The sequence below is a fragment of the Dromaius novaehollandiae genome, chromosome 1, assembly GCF_036370855.1.
Source record: "Dromaius novaehollandiae isolate bDroNov1 chromosome 1, bDroNov1.hap1, whole genome shotgun sequence".
Taxonomy (NCBI): domain Eukaryota; kingdom Metazoa; phylum Chordata; class Aves; order Casuariiformes; family Dromaiidae; genus Dromaius; species Dromaius novaehollandiae.
In genome coordinates, this window is record NC_088098.1 from 40,376,089 (window position 1) to 40,397,357 (window position 21,269).

Genomic DNA, 21,269 nt, shown 5'->3' on the forward strand with positions numbered 1-21,269 from the left:
AATAACCATTGATTAGAACTTTGCATTTAACAAAGATCTTGGAATGAGCAGCACCTTACTCTGATATTAATCACTTTCTACTATTTTGTTCTCTCTACCGACATCCTGTATGTCTTTTATTTAATAGGCACATGTACACAAGACACTTTCTGGAAATATTTCATAACTAAATTTTGCATTCTGTGAGGTTCTTCATACTGGCAAGTCCACCTTTTTGCTTATTATAAGAACATTTTCTACTCAATTTTATTTTATTTTTCCTTTCGATTGCTAGATAATATCTGCCCACTCATAATAGTCAGAGGGCACAGCATGCTTCAGTTCTCTGGTGAGAGAAGCATGAATCCGAGTCTGACTTCCTCATTGTCTGATTTAGCTAATAAGCTGCTTTGTATTCCAACTTCAGCTTCTGTAATTAAAAGGACAATTTTGGATGACATCTTTCCTCAATGCAGGTGATGAAAGCCTGAATACTGGATTCAGAATACAAGTTGAGAACAATTCAGCAAATATTTTTTTTCCATTCCCCCTTTTAATTTTCAACAGTACCATGCTGCCTTCTCAGATTTTAAAAGATGGTAGATTTCATAATCTTGCCTTTTATAATGTCAGTTTTTGAAGACTGTATTTTCAGATCTATTTCTTCTACTACTTCTTAATTTGAAAGCCACTGCTACATTGAGGCTATCCTGCATGGCATTTTTTTCATTGAGACATCATTTGCCAGTCTCTCTGATGGAAATTGCCTGTGACATTGGTAACCACGCTATACAGTGTATTTTTCTTCCACTCTTAGAGCTAAAGATGAAAATGCAAAAAAGTTTGCAGTTCAAGGGCCTTATGCCTTTAAAGTCCCAACATCTTGGAGAGCTAGAAATATGAAATCAGAGTGTATTAATCCTTCCATACTTTATTAAGTATCACTAATTCTGAATTCTACAGACCGAACTTTTATTCTACTAGTGTGTGTGATAGCCATGTGTCTCCTGTTTTTCTGTTAAAAAAAGCATAAAATATAGCCAAAAAGTGCACAACAAAGAATTTAACCTCTACCTTTTTAGTATAAATTTAACTTTTTAGGACATAAACAATAATATTCATATACGTAGGTGACTGATCATATGGTATAGATTAGAGTGGGCTTTCATTTACATTGTGGAACAAAACATTGAATTTGCTATCTCACATTCACAAACTGACTCAGTCCCTTGGTTCCTTCATAAAGTTCATACCGTGCTAAGATAAAACAATGTTAAAGTGGCTTGAAAAAGGTATTGACCAGTGTGAGCTGCTTGTGGTACTGAAATATTTTAAGGTAGAAGAAGCAGAAAAGCATTCTGACTTGAAAGGGACTTTTTATTGAAATAAAAGAAGGTAGTTAAAAGAAACAATTCTTATAGTATTTGGAAACTGGAAGAGTATTTCAAGAAGTTTGAACAATTTGCAGCAGGGAATAAATCTAAGATGAATCTTATTTGTGCTTTCGGAGCCCAGGTGAATGGATAGATGTGTAGTTTTACATATATTCATCATTTGTTTATGCAAATACCATATTTGCATGAGGGTCATGGTAACTGGAAGAAACTATCTTTCTCCAATTCCCATTTGAGCCTCTGTCCTCATATTTCATGTGCTGCGTATGCAGAAAAAACATCATATGCAGAAAAAACATTGTCATTTTTGTACAGTCTTTTTAATAGGGCCTTTTTGAAGCCATAACTGAAGTGTGCCTTTCTTTTTTAAGAAGCCAGGCTATATGATCCTGTGAAAATGTACCTGAAAATATACGCTTGCACACACTGTTTTTTTTTTTTTTTTGGTAATAAAGGCAGGCTTCTCTTTCACTTCTGCATCTCTGCTCATAAGCATCCAAAGTATCTAGTGAATATGGAAAGTTGTCATAGCATACATTAGCTGCAGACTTAGTTAAGCTTGGTTTTCTGTATAATAGAGTTGTTGCTTTTCTGTAAAAGCTCCTGAGTTTACTGTACGAATAAAATATGACCCCATAGAAACCAGTTAGTCAAGAGTTAGGTAAGCCAAGTGTATTTAAACTAAAATGTTCTCATTTGTGCTTGATCTGTTTTAGAACCTTTACTTGTGTCATACGTATGTTGAGCCTGATTTAAAGAATTGCTTAGCACAATTTAGAGAAGAAATCTCTACCAAAAACCAAGAGAGTTACATCTTTAGTGGTCTGGGGAGCTGTGTTTCACAGGAAATGTCATTCATGTTACCATATTTGGCTACTGCCAAGTAGCTCACTGTCTTCAGTGTGCCAGCCTCTTTGCTCAGCAGCAAAGATGCCAGACAAACTATGCCATAATAAGCAAGGGACAGAGGGGGCAGGAGAGATCCTATCTCCATAAACCTGTTATCAGCTAATACAGCAAACAGTGCTGAATTTGCAGCAGACATAATGCACCAAAACCCAAAGTTAAATGGAGAGCCTGTAATAAGACCAGGCATACCTGCTACTTAGTGGGTTTGGGTCTCCTTCGACGATTAAGGCTGATGCTTTCATAGCTTGTCTGAAGCAATCTATAAGCTATCACTTCATATATAAGCTACTAAGAAATGTCCAAAACTTTAGAGTAATACTACTTTACTTTAGCTGAAAATTTGATCTGTCTGGCATTTTGTAATTATTAGGCGGTGAGGAGATGAAGAACACTGGGGATGTTGTAATAGGTTAATAGAAACATTTTATGCATATATGTGTAACTTCACGACATTTTTTTATAATTCAGAATTGTTAGAATGGGCTTTGGCTTACAAATATGCACACCAGGCAGTACCCTAGCTTCAGAATTAACAAATACAGTACTGCAAGTACCAAGGCTAACATGATTTACCTAGCCCAGATGTGTAGCAACAGACACATCCTTATATCTTGTTAGCAATTATAAGCATGGTGTGGCAGCCTGGCTCACTAATTGTAAGAAAACATGATAAAATTAGAATTAAAAGCTTAAGCAACTGGATTTCATCCAAAATTGTATGACAAATGTAATTAGGTTTTATTATCACAAAAATCTTTATAGAATAGTCTGCATTTTATAATTGCAAAATATGAATTTGTCCCTGAAAAGCATATCTGTATATAGTCTACATCATTTGAAGAATGGCATGGTTTTTTTTGTTTTCTGCTCTTACAGGATTTGGATAGATTTGTCAGTTCCTAACAACCTACCGCTAATTAGAATTCTAAATATGTTGTCAATTAAGTGTACCAAACTATCCTTAATGTTTTAATTATGACCTGAAAACAAGATGTATGCCAAAGCACATCAGTGGCAAACATGACCAGTCGCTTTGAAATAGTCATCTAGGTGGCATCAGTAGAGTACAAAAATCTTATTTTCATTTCACTTTATGTAGAATTCAGTTGTTGCACATCATAGAATATACAATTTAATGAGCACTATAATCATAGAAGAGGAAATAATTTTACAAGCAGTTATCCTTCTTTTTGCTCATAAAGCTCCACTGTACTTTCCATCCTTTTTTCTAAATGGGCTTGAAATTCGTGGCAGAGGATGAAGGTTTAATGAAATATTTGAAGCTTGCCTACCTCTCATGGCCCAGCCATTTGAATGGCATCTCTGTGACATTCCATTCTCTTCTGGGAAAGGTCTTATTAATATATTTATTGGTTAAGCACTTGGGAAGTAAAAGACTACATAAGCTTTTGTTATGACTATGGAGTGCTTTGGGAACGTATTAGTCTGCACAATGACCGCTAAGTATTGAGGAGGCCACTATTAATGAGCTACGTACTTGAATCCTTTTTCCCTAGCTGCTTTTAACTCTACTACCTTTGTGAATATATGGCGGCGATTTATCTAACAGTCCTTCAGTCTTGTATGACTGAGAGCATGGGAGGGAAGAGTGGTAGATGCTGAAAGATTATTCCCTTTTACCAAGTCTGACATATAATGGCTTGGGCACAGAGTGTAAAAAAACAGATGATAGGAGTTTGCTCCTCTGTGTCATCTACCAGATGTCACTGCCATTAACTTTATCTGAGTACACACTGCATCCAATATCTGTTATCACTCCAGTACAGAAGGCCAGACAGACCTCTCCTTCGCTTACAGCAGTATGAATCATACGGAGAGTCATCTCCTGCATACTTCAACCGATTTCTCTCCAGACACTTTGTTATATTGGCACTTAAATTCAAAACCTGTCGTAGCAAACATTCCAAGAAATTTGGGGGAGTATGGGAATGCAAAGAGGAGCAGAAAGGGCTCTCCTTTGAAAGCAGTGGAGAAGCAGAACCTTCTTCCATGGGGAGAAGGACCTTTAGCCTGCCAGTATCCACCACAAAGACTTCTGCAGACCCCTTGGGAGTGCCAGCACCTACGACTCCATGCATTATATGACATGGCGTCCACCATGAATAGGTTACCTGATGCCGGTATGCTCATGTTGCGGTGGGCTGCATTGGGCACCTTTTGTGCATGGCCCCTGTGGTGGAAATCTGCTGGACACACCAGACAGACGGCAGAGCAGTGCTACAGTTTCCCTCGTGTGCCCTGCCCAGCCCCGAGCAGGAGGGGTGCCACAGCACTGCCTTGCAGGCGCGGGAGATGCAGGCAGTCTGCAGCTGGGAAATGGAAGGCCAATTCTGTGAAATTTGACGTGTGCTATTCATGCAGATTATTCTTTCCTCCGTCTTCGAAAAATAAAAGTTGAAAGCAAGAGTACCTCCAATAACCTTTGCAGAAGTTGGAGATTGACAAATCTAGTAAGCCATCTAGCTCGTTGAATCCTCAGCACTGAAACTTGCAGAGAGTTTAGAGGAAAGGACATTTGTAAAAATGTCACTGTCAAATCACAGCAGCAAATCGCTGTCATTTTCCGTTATACCAGAGATGAACAGATGATCTAATAGGCCTTTTCCCATCTCTAATAATAACACTTAGCTCTTATACAGCTTTGCAGATATCATAGTGCTTTGCGAAAGAAAGTATCATTATCCCTATGGAGATGCTGTCAGTGTGTCAGACAAATTTTAAAATGTGAGGTCACCTTTATTTAGCTGCATATTAAATTGGATCACTATGTTTTCTGCATGGTATTCAAGTTTTCCCAAGTTCACTCCATGTTACAACTACTTAAAATTTTAAATCTAAGGATTTTTTAATTTTTAAATTTTGTGGCAGAGCTGCATACAGTAAATGCACTGTAGAGTAAGTAAGTGCAGCAGCTGTCCACAAGAGGAACTGCATTTGATAGTGAGACAGGGAACAAAACAGAGGGTCTTAAAACGTGAGAGATGGCTTAAGTTTTGGGAGTAAGCAAGCCTGATGTGAAGTTCTTCAGCAGCTAATTAGCTGCTTTTCATCTTGAAATTTAAGACGTTAAAATGCTATGATTTGAAACGTAAAACTTTATGACTCAAATAGAGCGGTTGCAACAGTTCGTTCCAGGCTATTTGAATTCTACATTTCTTTTTTCACCTTTCATACTGAAACTGTTGGCAATCCCACCATATGCCTTTGCTGAGTATTCTGTTTCTTTACTCCCCCTCTGGAAAAGAAACCCACCTTGGGAGGTCAGAGGCACTCTTGTTTCATAATGAAAAGAATGTAACTCACTTGAAATCAAAAGGGAAGTTGTCTTGATTCATCTCAAGCTGTCTTTCTTTATAGACATTAAATTGAAATACAGAGACAGTAAAAATGAAGCAGAGGTTCAGAGAGAGTGTTAAGTAGTATTCTCTCCAGAGATCAGAAAAACTTGCTTTGCATATTTGTCAGAAACATGCTTACTACCTTTTGACTTTCAAGTGCAGAAGGGCATCTTGAGATACCACTGTGCTGGCAAAGTGGGTCCTAGGTCTGTGCATCTACACTGAGTGTAAACATCTAATAATCCATACACAAAATAATATTAATAATGATTCTGAACAGGGCACATTCCTAAAGACCTTGAAGAAATTTACTGAAGTAAAATGGAGTTATGAGGCCAAAGGAAGGAGGAGTGGAAGAAAGATTCCCCATCTTTGTCTCTTGTAATGTAGTTGTTTTGTTTTTTATTGCTCAAGTATAGGATATTTTAGAAAATTTAACAGAGAAAATAGGGCAGGCCAACCAAGGGAGATTCAAAAGCACTGGACTTGGAGGTTAAATGTACAATAGTATTTGCAAAGCAATGTTCTGAAGAGCTTTTCTATAAGCTTTTTAGAAAGATGGTGAGCGAGAGGCTTAAAAAATCATTTTAGCAAGTCTTAAGCAGAATCTGTATTGCTTAGATCCTGGAAGTGTCCTGCCATCTACCTGCGGGCAATTCAGTCAGTTACTATATCAGTCATTTGCATGGGTTGAAGTATGCTCAGAGGGGAAGGTGCTAACGGTACATGATGCAGAGGTATCTTGGATTGAAGCTGAAGAAGGAATTCCAGGGAATTCAGCCACAATCCGCCATGAACTAGTCCCAGTTATTAATAATAGCTCTGTAATCTGGGAGAGGTTGTAAATGCATCTGCAGAATCTGCCCTTCGGTGTGAAAGGACCATAGAATATGCTATAAATGCAATTTTCCTGTATTATTCTCCATCCTGACATATTTATTTACTTATTTTTCTGACTGCCAGCATCTGTAAATGCATTGTCCAAGGGCAAAATTTGCAGCCCTCACTAAGATTCTAGTCAAAAGCTTTGCAATAGTCCACACTAATACCACATGTCCTTTTGTCCCCTTTCTTTGCAAACCGACACAGTGACAAAAATCATTATCTGATTGCTGTTTTATGAACCAGGATGAGGAGCTAAGAGAAGCTGTAAGATGACCGTATTAAAATACTCCATCATAAGTGTCATTAGCAGGAAACCTTCTCAGCAACCTTTAGAAGAGTGGCCAGCATTTTGACAGGCAGGAAGAAAGAGCCGCTCTCTCAAAGACGAAGGCAGCTTGCTCAGTAAAAGGTTGAAGCATAGGATGTGACTCTCTTCTCCTGTCTTTGTTGTGCCCACTCCATGTAGGACTAAGGGACCATAGTTTCCAGAAGGATTAGAGAAAGATGTATTTTTGAAAAGGTTAAAGACAAAGATTTAGGAATAGTAGGCTAAGAAAGAGAGAGATTAGTCATTCCTTCATTTTTTTCCTCTCTCAGCTCTTAAACACCAATTTAGACCATGTCAGGGATTACCATAGTAACCATTTAACCTCTTTTCAGAGCCTGTTGTGTTTCAGTTTAGTTTAACGATGTGCTTAACTGGCACTTGAAGCACTTTGCATTGTACCTGTGGCACAAATTGGCACCAAGTGCCCTTATTTTAGAAAAATCACAGTTAGAATCTGAAACATAATACTGTCTTAGCAGTCTTATGGTATTGGACTTTAATTGCATTTATGGTAATATTTTTAAGGGGTAGAGGGCGTGCATTTAGGGCATATTACCAGGCCTTAGTTCTAGACCGGATAGATAATAGATAGTGCTAACTTGTTCCTATAGTTACCTGTTAGTTAAATGCAGCCTTCTGCCAAAGGCTCAAGAAATTACTCACATGGACAGTTGATGTAGCTGGGTGTTTTTAGTACAATCAACCCTGTACCTCTTTCCTCTTTCCTTCTGCAGCCTACTCTGTGATTGTTATTAGCATAATACAAAAAAAAAAAAAAAGAAAAAAAAAAGACAGTCAGGACATCTTGATTTAAATTAGATTATAAATACCTTTGGAACAGCACAGCCTTTTTCTCTTGTTCATGTCTAATTCAGTCTTGGCAGGATGCTGTTATACAAAATAATAACTTACAGAAAAAGCCCTTTTCATAGCATATCTCTGTTTCTGCATTTTATGCATTCTTGCCTTGTAGGTTAATGGAAAACTGACATTTCTAGATTTTAGGATCTTGCAGTCTGTGGCATATGCACAGGTCTTTTGAAGGAGTGATTATAGCTAGACTTTCACTTTCAATCAAACAGATAAAAGCAAGTACTATTATTCTTGGATGTTCATAGGTAACTATATGCAATACATAAAATTTAAAGAGGAAAACAAGATAGATATAAATGCTTTTCTGTAGCTTATCTGAGCATGTACATTTATAATATTGGTGCTATACAATTCAAATTGTTTTTTAACCTCTCTGTCATCTAGAATTCTAATAGTAAGGAATTTTACCCCAAGAATGGTGCCACTGTTTAAATTCAAACCATTTCCCCTCGCTCCTTTACCTCTCTCTCTCCAGATATTCATATCAATGGCCATACAAAGGGAGAAAATCGTAAAAGTTGGACTGATTTCTTAGTTTGTCATTCTTTTAGGCTTTTTTTAACCTCTACCATCATCCAAAACACCTGAGTCAGTTAATAATAATTAAGCAGCACTTTTTAGCCTGCACAGCTTTAAGCTGCTGTTGCCCGTAGTATCTACATTGGCCAAAGGTCAAGCTTCTGTGACTCATTCCACCTCCTCTCTCCTCGGCATGTTCTCATTCTGTGTGTGTGTGTGTGGGGGGGGGGGGGGGGGCAGAAATAGATCTTACTTTTATAATGCATCTTCTGATGGAACTTAAAAAGCTTTTATGAAGGCTTTAATAGTTTTGGCAGCAGCCTTTAATTGCATTTACGGTGACCTTTTTTGTTTTGGACGGCTGCCTGGCTGCATAGATGGGTGGAGTGGTACTACAGTTGCTCTGTCCCTTCCACACACAGTTTTCAGGGTACAAAATTTTCTCTGTGGAGGACGTGAGAATATTCATTGCCAGAGAATTACTGTTCCTCCTATCTACTGAGAGCAGAATGCAACTCACGTTGAGCTGAGGCCATCAGTGTGTAGATGAAATGCCGTTCTGATCTCCTTCTTGAACCCAGATGCTGTCTGCCTGTTTCTCAGAGCTTCTTGCTGGCCTAGCGCTAGGTGAAGAGAAATACCTGGAATTGAATCCAGTGAAATGGAGGCCTAGACGTTCTCCTTGAGGATGGTATCTGCAATTACTATCATAGAAATAGCACCAAAGGAGTTTCCAAACTAGCAGTGTGGAAGAGAGTTTGAAGCGGTATGTCATTGCCGCTTGATCAGCTAGATGCATTCCCCTATTACAGACCAGAATTAGGACTTACTGCCTCTTCCACTGTCACAGATAATAGCAACTAAGTTTGGAAGCCCTTCACCAGTGCCTCTTTCCACTTGTGGCTGACCTTGAGTTCAAATCTCTTTTTCTTAGTCTGAGCTCTCCATTAGACCCTTAATCAATTTTCAGTGCTGTTTAAATCAGTCCTGGTAATCTTCAGAGCTACTGGGTTGCCTGAAACCTAGTTACTTTTCTTTCGTTTTTCCGTATCTTCCACAGTAACTGAAAATTCACAGGTGGGTCTCTGCTGTTGACGACCAGAGTTCAGGCTTCTGAGCTGGCAGCAGCTCGCTCTCACGCGAGTGCCCCGAGGTCTGCAGCTGACATCTCCAGCCTCTCTGCTAATGCCCAGCCCAGAATTAGATAGCGGTGGATTATGCTGAAAGTGTTTTGTTCATTCAGACTTTCACATTAATCAATCAGGCTGAACATTAATTTTCTGTGATGTTTTAGAGCAGGCAAGTTTTCCAGGAGATCATTTGAATTAATTCTGATTAATCTTTTTGCTTTTACTTATTGTACAGAAAATAGTTACAGCTACTGAAATTGTGCAACACAAAGTGAAAGCTTCAGTTCTCACAGCACATCACTTTAACCCATGATTCTTTTCTTGTTATATTAATTTTCTTCCCTGCATTTTCTTTTTCTATCACTCCTAAACACAAACTTTTATGTGACAATACATGTCAGAGCTTTCAAAAAAACCTGTACACTGCCATCTAAATATGATGTGCCATCTAAGTATGTACTGGTATGCGTGCTTCCCCACCCATTTTTGCAACAAGGAACAATTAATCTCATTGTAATTTGGTATAGCTAACTATGATGTTTCTCCAAGTGTAGGACCATACTTTTCAACATATCCTTGAAATCATTACAGCATTTAAAAATCACTTAAAAGACATGATCATTTCATCAGAATGTGTGTCAGTGATGATAAACTATTACTTGATTTCTTAATGGACAATTGTATGCTTTTAGTTTTATCCATCTGCCTAAATGAAAAAAATGCACATTCAGTGTATTGAAAGTTACAGCTTTCTTATTTAAAACCATAAAACACCCAAATAATTAATATTTTCTGATATATGATAATTTTAAATGAGAACAGATTTTAATTAAGCCCCACTATATTTTCAGCAGCAATCATATGCTCAAAAATGACTTGAGAATATTGGCTGCCTGCTTGGATTTTAACCTTAGAGTTTTACAGTTGGTGTGAGTTTCTGTAAGCACAAACGCTGGTCATATTATATAAGGATTTTAGACTTTGAAACTTTCCTGTTTCTATGTTCCCTGTCTTGAAAATTAGCTGTTTCTCAGCCTCAAGCACAATCACTAAATATAAAGCTGTGAATATCTTGTGTAAACATTGCGACATGGTCCTGAGACTTTGCAGTCCACCTGTTCATTGATTCATTGGGTTTATTGCCAGAAGACACCACTATAGGAGCTCTTCAGACTTGCTGAATATGACAGGTCTTTAAATTTTATCTATTTTATTTGCATAGAGCCTAAACTAGCTGGCATTAAAATTTTCTTTCTAGAAAAAAACCCCCTGCCATTTCAAAAACCTTTTGTTCGGATTAGAAATATTACTACTTCCATCAAATTGGATATTTTCTAAACAAAATGAGCACAATGAAACCACCTGACAAGCTTGGAAGTTAGATTTGCTTGGTTCTGGAGCAAGCAGCTAGAAACTCTCTGATTCTCAGCCCATGACAGTTTGTCATGGTTACATGGCCATAGACTGCAAACTTTGAAAGCTTGGATTTCCTTATGACATTCTGCCTTTCAACATTATCCTGCATGTTTTTGATGGAAGATCACCAAAACCAAGTATCCCATGAGGCATTTTGATATAATCTAATTAGAATTTTGTGAAAATTCCATTGGAAAATTCTGCATGAGATCTCACTGAGAGAAGGCTATTGTCAGTAGACCTGCGTTCATTATAGACAGCTTTGCACTTCTGCTGGAAAAGTCTTAGAGGGTCTACAAATCAAAATAGGCTGCAAGTTACTGATCTGAAGACATCAGGAGATGGAGAAAATTATACCTCTCTGATAACTTCAACAGTTACTCTCTCTCTCAGTTAAAACTCCATACTTTATTTCCCATCTGAATGTTTTTGGATTCTACTTCAACTCCTTGGTTCTTCTTATGCCCTTCTTCACTAGATTCAAGCCTTTTAATACGTGGTGCTTCCTCTTCATGGGTGTACTTATGCACTGTAATCAAGTCACTTTCAATCCTCTTTTCAAAAAGCTACAGAAATTCATCTTTTATCACTATCAGGCTTTTTCTCCCCTTTTCCAATAGGAGTTATGACTTTTTACATTTTTGCTAGTTTGCAGCAGCTTTAAAAATGATTTACACAAGAACCATATGCCGTATTCTAGATATTCTTGCCAAAGTCACCTGCTACTTCTGCTTATTTCTACTGCACAGTGTTGCACTAGTAGTTCACGGTCTGTGGCTTATAACCCTAAATCCTCACCAGGAGCCACTTCCTTTTAAGATATAGTTCCTGATTCAGTAGATATTTAGATATAGTCTGAGTTCTTTGTCTTAGCAGGTGTACTTTTTGCTTTTGGCCATAAGAAAATGTACTTTCTGTGACTGACTCCAGCTAAGTGATTTAGCACTTTCTCTCTGACCAACCTGTATCATTATTATTTATGCTTATGCTAATTCTTGCATGACCTCCTTACTTTATCAGTAGAAATTTTATCTTCTACATTTCTAAGAATAGAAGTAGACCTTGAACAGAACAAAAAAGATTGCAAATTAACTAACATTTTTCTCAGAATATTTTGAAATAGTAAGTTGAAAGAACTTAGTGCATGTTTCCTTATTAAACCAAATACACAATCTCGTCACAGAATGAATCTGGTGTTAGTTGACAAGACTTGTTTTCCATAAAACCATGTGACCACACATTCATTATATTTTATATCCTTTAAACCATAATTAATGCAAACTTTTATGAGTCCTTCCTTTGTTTTATCTGGGTTTGATAAAAGGCAAATGGCTGATAGATACCACCTTCATCCCGTTTGGCCTTTTTGAGTAATATGGGCATAACATTAGCAGTGTTTCAGTCTTCTGGAATTTCCCTTGTGGTCTAAGATTTATTAAAAATGAACATCACTGAGCCAGAGATCTCTTGATAAGTAGAGTCTTCTTTCCTAGATTTTTATAGATGACTGCAGTGACCTCTTTCTTCTTACTGAAGAGATTAATGAAATTCAGTGTGTGGTACTGATTGCTACAATGACCTTTGATGAGCTGACTTGTCTTCCTAAAGAATGTGTTAAGAAAGTGCATTTTTCAAAGTGAAATAGTCAGGGGAAGTGGAGTAATAAAAGAGTTTTTTGTCTGTATGCTTTTAGCCAAAAACTGGAATATATTTCAGTATTTTCATAAAAATATATTTTTGAAAGCTTGGTTTAGAAGTGGACATGTGTCTGGTAAGGGAAAGTCAATAGGACTGAATACACAGCAGTAGTTTAGAAGCACTTCAGTCTTGAACTGAGCATAAATTCTTAATAAGCTGAACTTAAAACTTTTAATGCATGGGGTTGTGTTAGAGGCATGTATTAGTTTCTTCATTTCAGCTGGGAAATTATTGAATATTGAAGTGATCTGGGAGAGCATTTTACATATTTCTGAATTCCTTAAAACCAGGAGGCACTAGAGCAAGAGGGCCTCCGAGCTCTTCTGAGGGTTTTCATCTTGCCTCTTTTCCAGATCTGTATCCTTTACCCTATCTCATCTTAATAGGATGTATAGAGGCTCTGGAAAAATATCCAGTACAAAAGTCAGTGAAAAAGGACAATATAGCACAACCTTCCAAATGAAGGGATTTCAGATCCTGCCTGTGCTTGTAGCGCAGAAGCAGTGGATGGAAATAAAAGAATGACATTGGCTTAGAGGAAATTATACTTGAAGCAAAAAGGCTTCTTCATCTTGCTAAATTACAAATGGAGAGGTGTCTTGTCGTAAGACTTCACCTTTCAGCTGTTAACTCACATTTGCTGAATGTGGTTTTGCCATCAGCAACCCGAGTTCCTTTTCAGCTATGTTTCCTAGAGAAGCAAGGCTTATGCAGCCTGCTGGCTGTCATTCCCACCCCTGCTGTTAGAATACTTTGGCTCCCTGAGGAAAAAAAATCTCAAATGCTGCCTCCACCCTGGATGGCGTCTGTGCTGGGCAGTCCCCTGGTCCCCGGCCCCTTCCACATCACCACTGCGGCTGCAGTGCACGAAGGGTCCTGACCTGCCCATATGGCCCAGGGTTCTTCCTACAGAAATGAAGGTGAAAAACTGTTTTTTGGCACAGAACTGCATTGCACGCTGCCTTGGAAGCTGGAAGGTGTGATAAGGTTCCTGTAGAAGTAATGAAACTCAATGGCTGAAAAAGGAAAGAAACTCAAATTCTTGCCCTGTCCAAGGAAACTCCTGAGCATGTGCTTAAGGGTCCTTAGGTGTTTTATATGGCCTGCTGACAGCTAACCAGCAGGCCTGTGGTTTTAAAACCATCACATTTGTCTAATTGCCAATTGAGGAGATTTTGGAGGGAGGTGCTGTGCTGTGTGGGTTTGTGATCTGCGGTCTTGGGAGGAAGCTGAAGGTAGTGCAGGGGGATGTCATGGAGGAACATGAAAGCTGAGGTGGTGTTAATGCAAGCAGATGGGAGAAAATAGGACATAAATCCACAGGAGCTGAATGAACTAGACTCTTAGTGTCACTGCACAGGGGACCATTTGTTTATAGTGTAGCTGCGACTAGTCAAGTAGCAAGGTCTTTGTCTTCATCTTTTGTCGCAGAGGAAAGGGGAAAAAATAGTGGTTGTCTATGAAGGTAATCCACAAGTTCCACTGAATTTTTCTTTGTGGTTCCTGCGGATCAAACAAAAATATACTGTACAGCTTCAGTAATGGCGTCACTGAGTTCACCTGATAGTCATTCAGCAGAGATGCTGGATTTTAGCAGAATTTACCAGCAGGTATTGGGAATTACTCATTCCATCATTCCACTCATTCCCACCTACCAGTTTGTTTAATCTGTCCGTTCTGTCTTGTCATTAATTGAAAATGTAATGCCACTGTAGGACGGACTCTGTTCATGCCAAGGTTTTAATACACCACCACAAACAATGGAATACTGACCCTGACCAAAATCTGCATGTGCTATTTTAAGGCAAAAAGTACATCATGAAGATGCTATTTGGGGTATGAATAAGGAATCCGTAATTGATTTGTTTCTTGGGCTTTTTATTACAGTTCCCTGATGTCTACTGACCCTGTATATTTTCTGATGTATCCTGTAATTTCAGTCCATAGCCTAAAGCCTTTGAGTCAATCACTTTCAGAAACCAAGGCAATCTTTTGGTAGTACATTAACGAAGCATTAAAGTGTCCATACTCACTACAAGAGCTGTTTTCAACTCAAACAAGGGTGCTGTGCTGTAACTTCGGTATCCTGTCACAGTAGGACAAGGATTATCTATAGAGTGACTGCAAGGCACATGTAATTTTCTAATAATTACGGGAAAGCTTTGTGATTTGACTTCTCACAGTGTCTGATAATCCAAAAAAAAATCTTTTGAATGTATTACATTTCCTCTCAATGTTGTACTTAAACTATTCACTTGAAGACTAGCCTTGTGACATGCTATAGTTAATAAGTTTTCCGTGCTGTCAAAAGTAATAATATTAATGTGCCATTCAGTTAAATTAATTTTGTTGTGTGCACTAGGCACTAGCCTGCATAAACGTGAGTGACATTTAGAAAAATGATCAGGCAGGAGCTGAGGAGAAGCCAAGTAGCAAAACAGAATGAGATGCAATCATTAGAGCAGAACAGCCAGCTGCAAGCATTTGTGGGCAGGCAAAGAGTTACTGAAAGCCAGTCTATGATGTTTGGGGATATATGTTTGTTTTAATTCATTCCTACCTTTCTCATTTATTGAAGAAAGTCATTTTCTTCTTGTTTAATTAAGAACTCGGTATGTTTGGTAGCATGGTCTCTTGTCTGGCAATCAAAGGGTGCATTTCTGCTAATTTTTGATTTGATTTCAAGTACCTTCAGCCACAGCTTTTCTCATTTTGCAAGAGGCGACACTGATTACAATGCTTTTAAACTGATGACCATGAAGTATCATCTTCCACTAATAATGACGGTGTTTATTCTTTCTGTTTGTTCTGCTTTTTAAAAAGCATTATTAAAAATGCTTACTCTAAACAGTTAAAAATGTAATAAAGAGGACTAAAAGAAGGAAGCTGACAGAACCTGACTTGTTAATTTTTTTAATAACAATGACTGGTTCATTATATTGCCCAACTTGCTTTCAAATCTGATTTACCAGCGCATTGGACAGTATTACATAATTAGGGCAGTTAAAATAAATGGAATCCACTACTTTTTTATATATACATATATATAGATATAGATTGCAAAAAGAAGACAGAGATTTGTGAAGAACTGTGATAATAATTTCTATGCCAAATGGTGCTGTTCAGAGTGAAAAAAATAGATTTCATTTCCATAGGAAGATCCTGCCAGCTCTGTTCCCTTTAAGCAAAGGTAAAAAATAGTGCTGGCTTACAGAAGTTGTATGACAAAGGAGATACAGAGTAGGACTGTAGTAGGGAAAGCAGTCGAAAGGAAAATGCAATTAAAGCTGTTTTGCTTGGCTCTTCCACAGTCCTGCTTTATATCTTAACTGTATCCCTACAGATAGCACCTCCTGATACCTCTAATAAATTCACTTTGAAAGATTGTTCCCAGTCTGCTCTAAAACTTTTCTCTTTTAAAACTTCCCTTGTGGACCTTTGTTTCTATTTCTGTTCTCTGTTCACCTAGCATCAGTCTCCTTTCTGTCCCCTCTTAGACTGTTGTCACTACTGATCCCTTTTTTATAGGATCTGAAACAGGCTCTCTGGATCTTTGCTTCAGGAAGCCTCTGTCTCTCTTTAGATCTCCTGTTATAACTTATTTCCCTTTGCTTTGCCTCTTAATTCACTTGTTATGTGGCTTGTAACTGAGCACTTTAACAGGAACTTCTCTTTATGGCCAAGTTTGCACATTTGAAGGGAGTATGACCGATGAAATGCATTTCTGAAATAATGTTAGTAAAATCAAAGAGGGAAGTCTTTTGCCCACAGATATTTTGTACTTCCATTTTGGAACACAAGTGGGTTATTCCTATGAATAAAGACTGATCCCTGAATAAAAGTAATGAACAACAGGGCACTTGTCTCTTCTTACTTGTATTATTTTAGGATTTTTTCTTCAGAAGTGCAATATATACAGCCATGAAGAAGGTTCTTCCTTATCTCCAGAGGCATTTAGCACCTGTTCAGTGCTAGCTATCTAACAGTGTTGCTGCTGCATTCACGGACTTGAAATTCTTTTAGACACTAAAGGAATTGTTTTGCTTGTCAGGCTAGCAATTTAGTTGTTAAAGTCTTTAAGTTTATATTGACTGGGTTTGTAGTTAACATTTCATAAGTCTGAACTATCTACTTCCATAATCAGCCTTTTGATTGAAAAGGCTGGGCAAAATTCTGCCCTTCCTATTCACCCTCAGTATTTTCTCCCCCAAATAGTCCATAGGCCTTGGGATGCAGTGATGCTTGGTATGCATAAATATTCAGGTGAGAGTCTCCAAAAGGGACATAACAATGGGCTGGCACATTAGCTGAAATACCCCTCCAGCTTTTCTTTCTTTTCCTGTTCTCCTTTTCCTTTCTCTCCTGCACCATCTATTTCTAGCCTGTTGATGTAAACTGGATTTTAAGAACTTCTTGCTCACTTCCCACTCCTTTGCCTAATTGTGGCAGAATCATCTTCATATTGTGGGTCATCTGCTTCCTGATTTGCAAGTCTAAGAGAAAAAGATTTTCTTTCTTGCCTGATAGTACCTATTGCAGGGATAAAATTTTCTACTTGATTCTTTAACCATGTATTCATCAAAAACGTAATGCCCTTGAAGCTGATAACGTTAAAGACAGCTGTTGCAGAAATAAAATTTCAAGTTTAAACAAAAGGAAGGAGCCCAGCAAACCAGTATCTTGTTCTCCCTTTCTCAGTATGCTCCCTATTTGTACTGGCAGGGAGGGATGACACACGATATTTTCCCAACTGTAGGTCCCAGCTGTGTGTACGGGTTGCTAATTCTGCCCACTTGCTACAGTGCCTTACTTGAAGTTGTGGCCAGTCCACGCTATCCATTTCTGCATCCATGTGATTCTGCTGCTAGTGTTAGAATGACGCCTTGGCGGCTTTGTGTGTTCTTTGCTCACGTGCCAGGAGAACAAATCTGTTGGATTTGAGGTCTCTATAAGCAGACACAGAATGCAATGGCCTCAAAACTAACTGAAGGCCATGGATGTGGGATTTTCACTTCATATCGGTTAGAATTAGAGGTTCTGTCCTTACAGTTTTCCCAGGTTTCCTGAATTTGAAAGAATCCAGTTTAGCTTATAACCCACTTCTGTGCTGTCTCTTTTTCTCCAGAGTACATTAAAACATTCTGATTGGTGTGAAAACTGTACAGTGAACAATATTAGCTTTGTATTGTAAATATTGATTGGTGGAAGATTGTATTTTGGGTCTTCACCCACAAACGTAGCCTACTGCGTTTCCCTGAAGCTTATGCAAATATTCAGAATCAAAACTTGCTACTGAATTTGGAAACCTACCCCATTGTGTGTTTATATCCTTCCACTGACTGTTTTGGAGTCTTAGATGCAATTAGGAAAAAAAAGCTAGGGTGCTGTGGCATGTTATTTTGGTTTTGTTTTACCAAAAGAGCTGCAAGCATCAACTCTTCTGTATCCTCTTACATGAAAAATACAGAGCATATTTATATTAAGAAGACGATTCTGCAATGTGAATGAGAGTAATCTACATAAATAGCATTTTTCTCAATAGCTCATTAGAACACTCTTATCAAGGCCGAAATGAATACTGACGAGTGAGAAGGAACATGAGACAGGCAGGAGACACTTAGAGCCTTCTCTAAAAAGACTAGGTTCTCAATAGGACCTTAAATAGCCTTTTATAAGCTGAAGAAGTGGTACCAGTGCTGTCTATGTCATTTATGTTTTGCTGTATCGCATCCTCTTTAAATGTAATGAAATTATGAAGTTGCTTAGATGGAGGGAGTCTTTTGATTGGTGTTTAGGCATTATACATGAATAGGTTAATGTCTGTGAACCTCCCAGTTGGAAGTTTCTAACACTAACTTGCAGTTTCCATCAGAGATCAAAGTAATTTACTAACATAAATTATTTATACATCGGGCTGAAAGAAATTCATAATAACAATAAGGCACCTCCATGAGATAATCACCATGCCAGTAGCGCTCATCTGTACCTCATAGCCCTGCAGGGGTTTGTAATTATCTCCTGCAAACCACACCTCTAGTGATTGCTTTTTGTTGCTTCATTGCAGTGCTGCCACTCGCACTGTTTTTTGCCTGACAAATACTTTAAGGAATTACAGAAAAAAATACAAACCAACTTAGGAACAGAAAACTTGTGGCAGTCATGCAAAGAGAAAATGTTAAAAGTACAAGAAATACTGAGGAATGCAGTTATACAGATTTTACTAACAAAAAAAAGTACTAAATGCCATTCTGCTGGAATTTAAGGAGATGCCTATGCTTTTTCTTCAAGTTACTCACTGGAATGAGTCCATCATCTGCTGCCATTTCCCCTGGCTTGCTGGTGATCTACAGAAAACTGTTGTTTACAAGGTGCTGGGTTCTCCTCCATGCTTCCTGCAGCTAAAATTACATTTGAAGAGGCTAAAAATGCATTAAATGCTCTCATAAAATTACTCTTCTGTGTAGACAATTGCAGTATTTGCACAGAAGCATAACATGTTTACAGATGGAAAAAGGCTGGTGAGAGGTGATGGTCTCTGTGGCAATAACTGTGTTTGTAAAGTACCTCTTCCAGCCTCTGCTGAAGCATTCGGATCCGAAACAACTATCCCAACGCAATTTTATGCTTACTAAACACACTCCAGTCTCAACACCAATATACACACACACAAAAACAGCTGGATAAGAGCGATCCAAGGAACTGTATATAGGAAGTGTGGTATTAATTTAAAAATAACTACCAAAATAAATGGTATTTGGTAAATGAGGTACATTTCTGAGTAATACAAGTTCCCAAGCTGCTATAACCAAACTTCTGCCTCCTGAATCCACATGCAATGGCAGAGCCCTCATGTGTTGGACAATATGTGAGTACAAAGGTCTCTGAGACAGGGGACGAAGAAGAGCTTTCAAATATACTCTGTTTCAGTTTTATTCAAAGCACCATAAATCAACCAGGCTAATTTAAACCAAGTCTACCATGTAATAGAGCAGCTGCTGCAAAGGACACAAGGAGGCTGGGTTATCCATGATCATGATAACACAAATCAATAGGCAATTGATTTCTTCCATTCTAAACAAGCTGCAAGTGATAGATCAACTTCACTGTGAGCCCAGCAAACACAGCCCATTCCAAAACTGAATGTCAAGGGAACAGGAGCATGCTTTGCCATCACCAGGTCATTGCATGGTCAGTTAGAGCTGAGCATGAGCTATGCAGATTGAACAGCTAAAATCTACATTTCCATGGTCAGAATCTATGCCTATACGGACAGAGAGGAGTACTAAATATCCATTAAAATGCAGTCCATGCCCCGAACGACATCTTGGGTTACTTAGATATGAGTTAAAAATGTAAATTTTGTGATAGCAGGGTCTCTTTTTTTGAACCAGGTCATAACATCATTATAGCTTTGCTGGGCAGTCCAAGGTCTTTAAGCTACCCTTTCTCAATTATCTCCTTTCTAGCCTGAAGAGTCTTAATCTACTTAGCTGTTCCTGATACGGAAGCTGTGTCATATCTTTGATCATTCCTGCTACTCTTCTTGAAACCTTTCCAAATTCTACCATATTCTTTTTTTGAGGGAGGAACTCAATAACCATAATAAGATAGAGGTGTACATGCATTTATATAGGTTTTTTTATACATGAATTATACATTTAAGCTGAACATAAGCTGTTCTGTTCCTTCCTGCTATGCCTTTCCTGTTTTTTTTTAACTTTGTGTTCTATATGTTTTCTGATCACTGGTGATCACTGAGCTAATGCTTTGCCTGGAGCTATCTATTACAACCCTGAAGTCTTGTTCCCAGCTTGTAATGATTATTTCAGGGTCTATTACCTTACAGGTATTATAGTGTTACTGAAGTTTCTAAGTTCTTGAAAATTAAAAGGAACAATAACCACATGATGCCAAGTAGTTCTTAATATATAAGGCTCCAGTCCTTCATTTAAAACAACATAACTATATTCCTGCATCCCCAAGAAAGTCTTCTAAAATGGCATCATGCAGCTTTTGATACAGGAGGAAAATGTAAACTGTGAAGTATATCTGAGTATCTGGCACGCATCCTTCACTTGGATATACTGCGGATTCTTATCTAAACCTGGATAAAAAGTGTGTAAGAGCTGTTGAGAAGGAATGTAAGGAAATTACAATATATGGAATATACGCTGTTCAGTAGGGATTTAATTTTCGAAAGTGCAAACGCACACAGAGATATTTAGGTACTTCACTTGCACAGATTACAGTAAATAAAACACACTTAAAGACAGCATATGCACTGAATCTTCAGTAAAAAGTACTTCTAAAACAGGTCTTAAGTATCTGTGTAACTAGACATCTATATCTAAGTGCCATTGATACCAAAAATCTGGCTTAATGGTTAAAGTTCAGCTTCTCTTAAATGACTTAGAATCTTAAGCTCCCAGCTTGAAAAGAACATTGTGGTGGCTTTTACATGGTAAAATCCTTAGAAGATGGGCTGTTTTTTCTTTGTGAAATACCAAATGCCTTCATGGATTTGTGAGCAGTTGCTATCGGTGGCGTTCCTGGTGCTTTCTGGATGAGGTTCTGATTTGTCTCTTTCCCCTTAGCTTTTCAAGCCTGGTAAATCGCCGTCTCTTTTTTGTATTTGTGGTGTGGGAGAAAAGTGTATGATTCCTACAAAAATTAGCTAGTATCTTAGCAAAGAGCTTGGGTACACCCCCAAAACTTTTCAACAACCAACCTTGCAATACATGCCAAAAAAAGAAAAACACTGGAGCCATATCTTGACAGA

General features: G+C 38.1%; 1 protein-coding gene across 3 annotated transcripts in view; it reads left to right on the forward strand.

The window, feature by feature from the left end:
* The window catches only part of SYT1 (synaptotagmin 1), a 352,931-nt gene that overhangs the window by 277,594 nt on the left and 54,068 nt on the right, over window positions 1–21,269 (forward strand). The window lies entirely within an intron of this gene.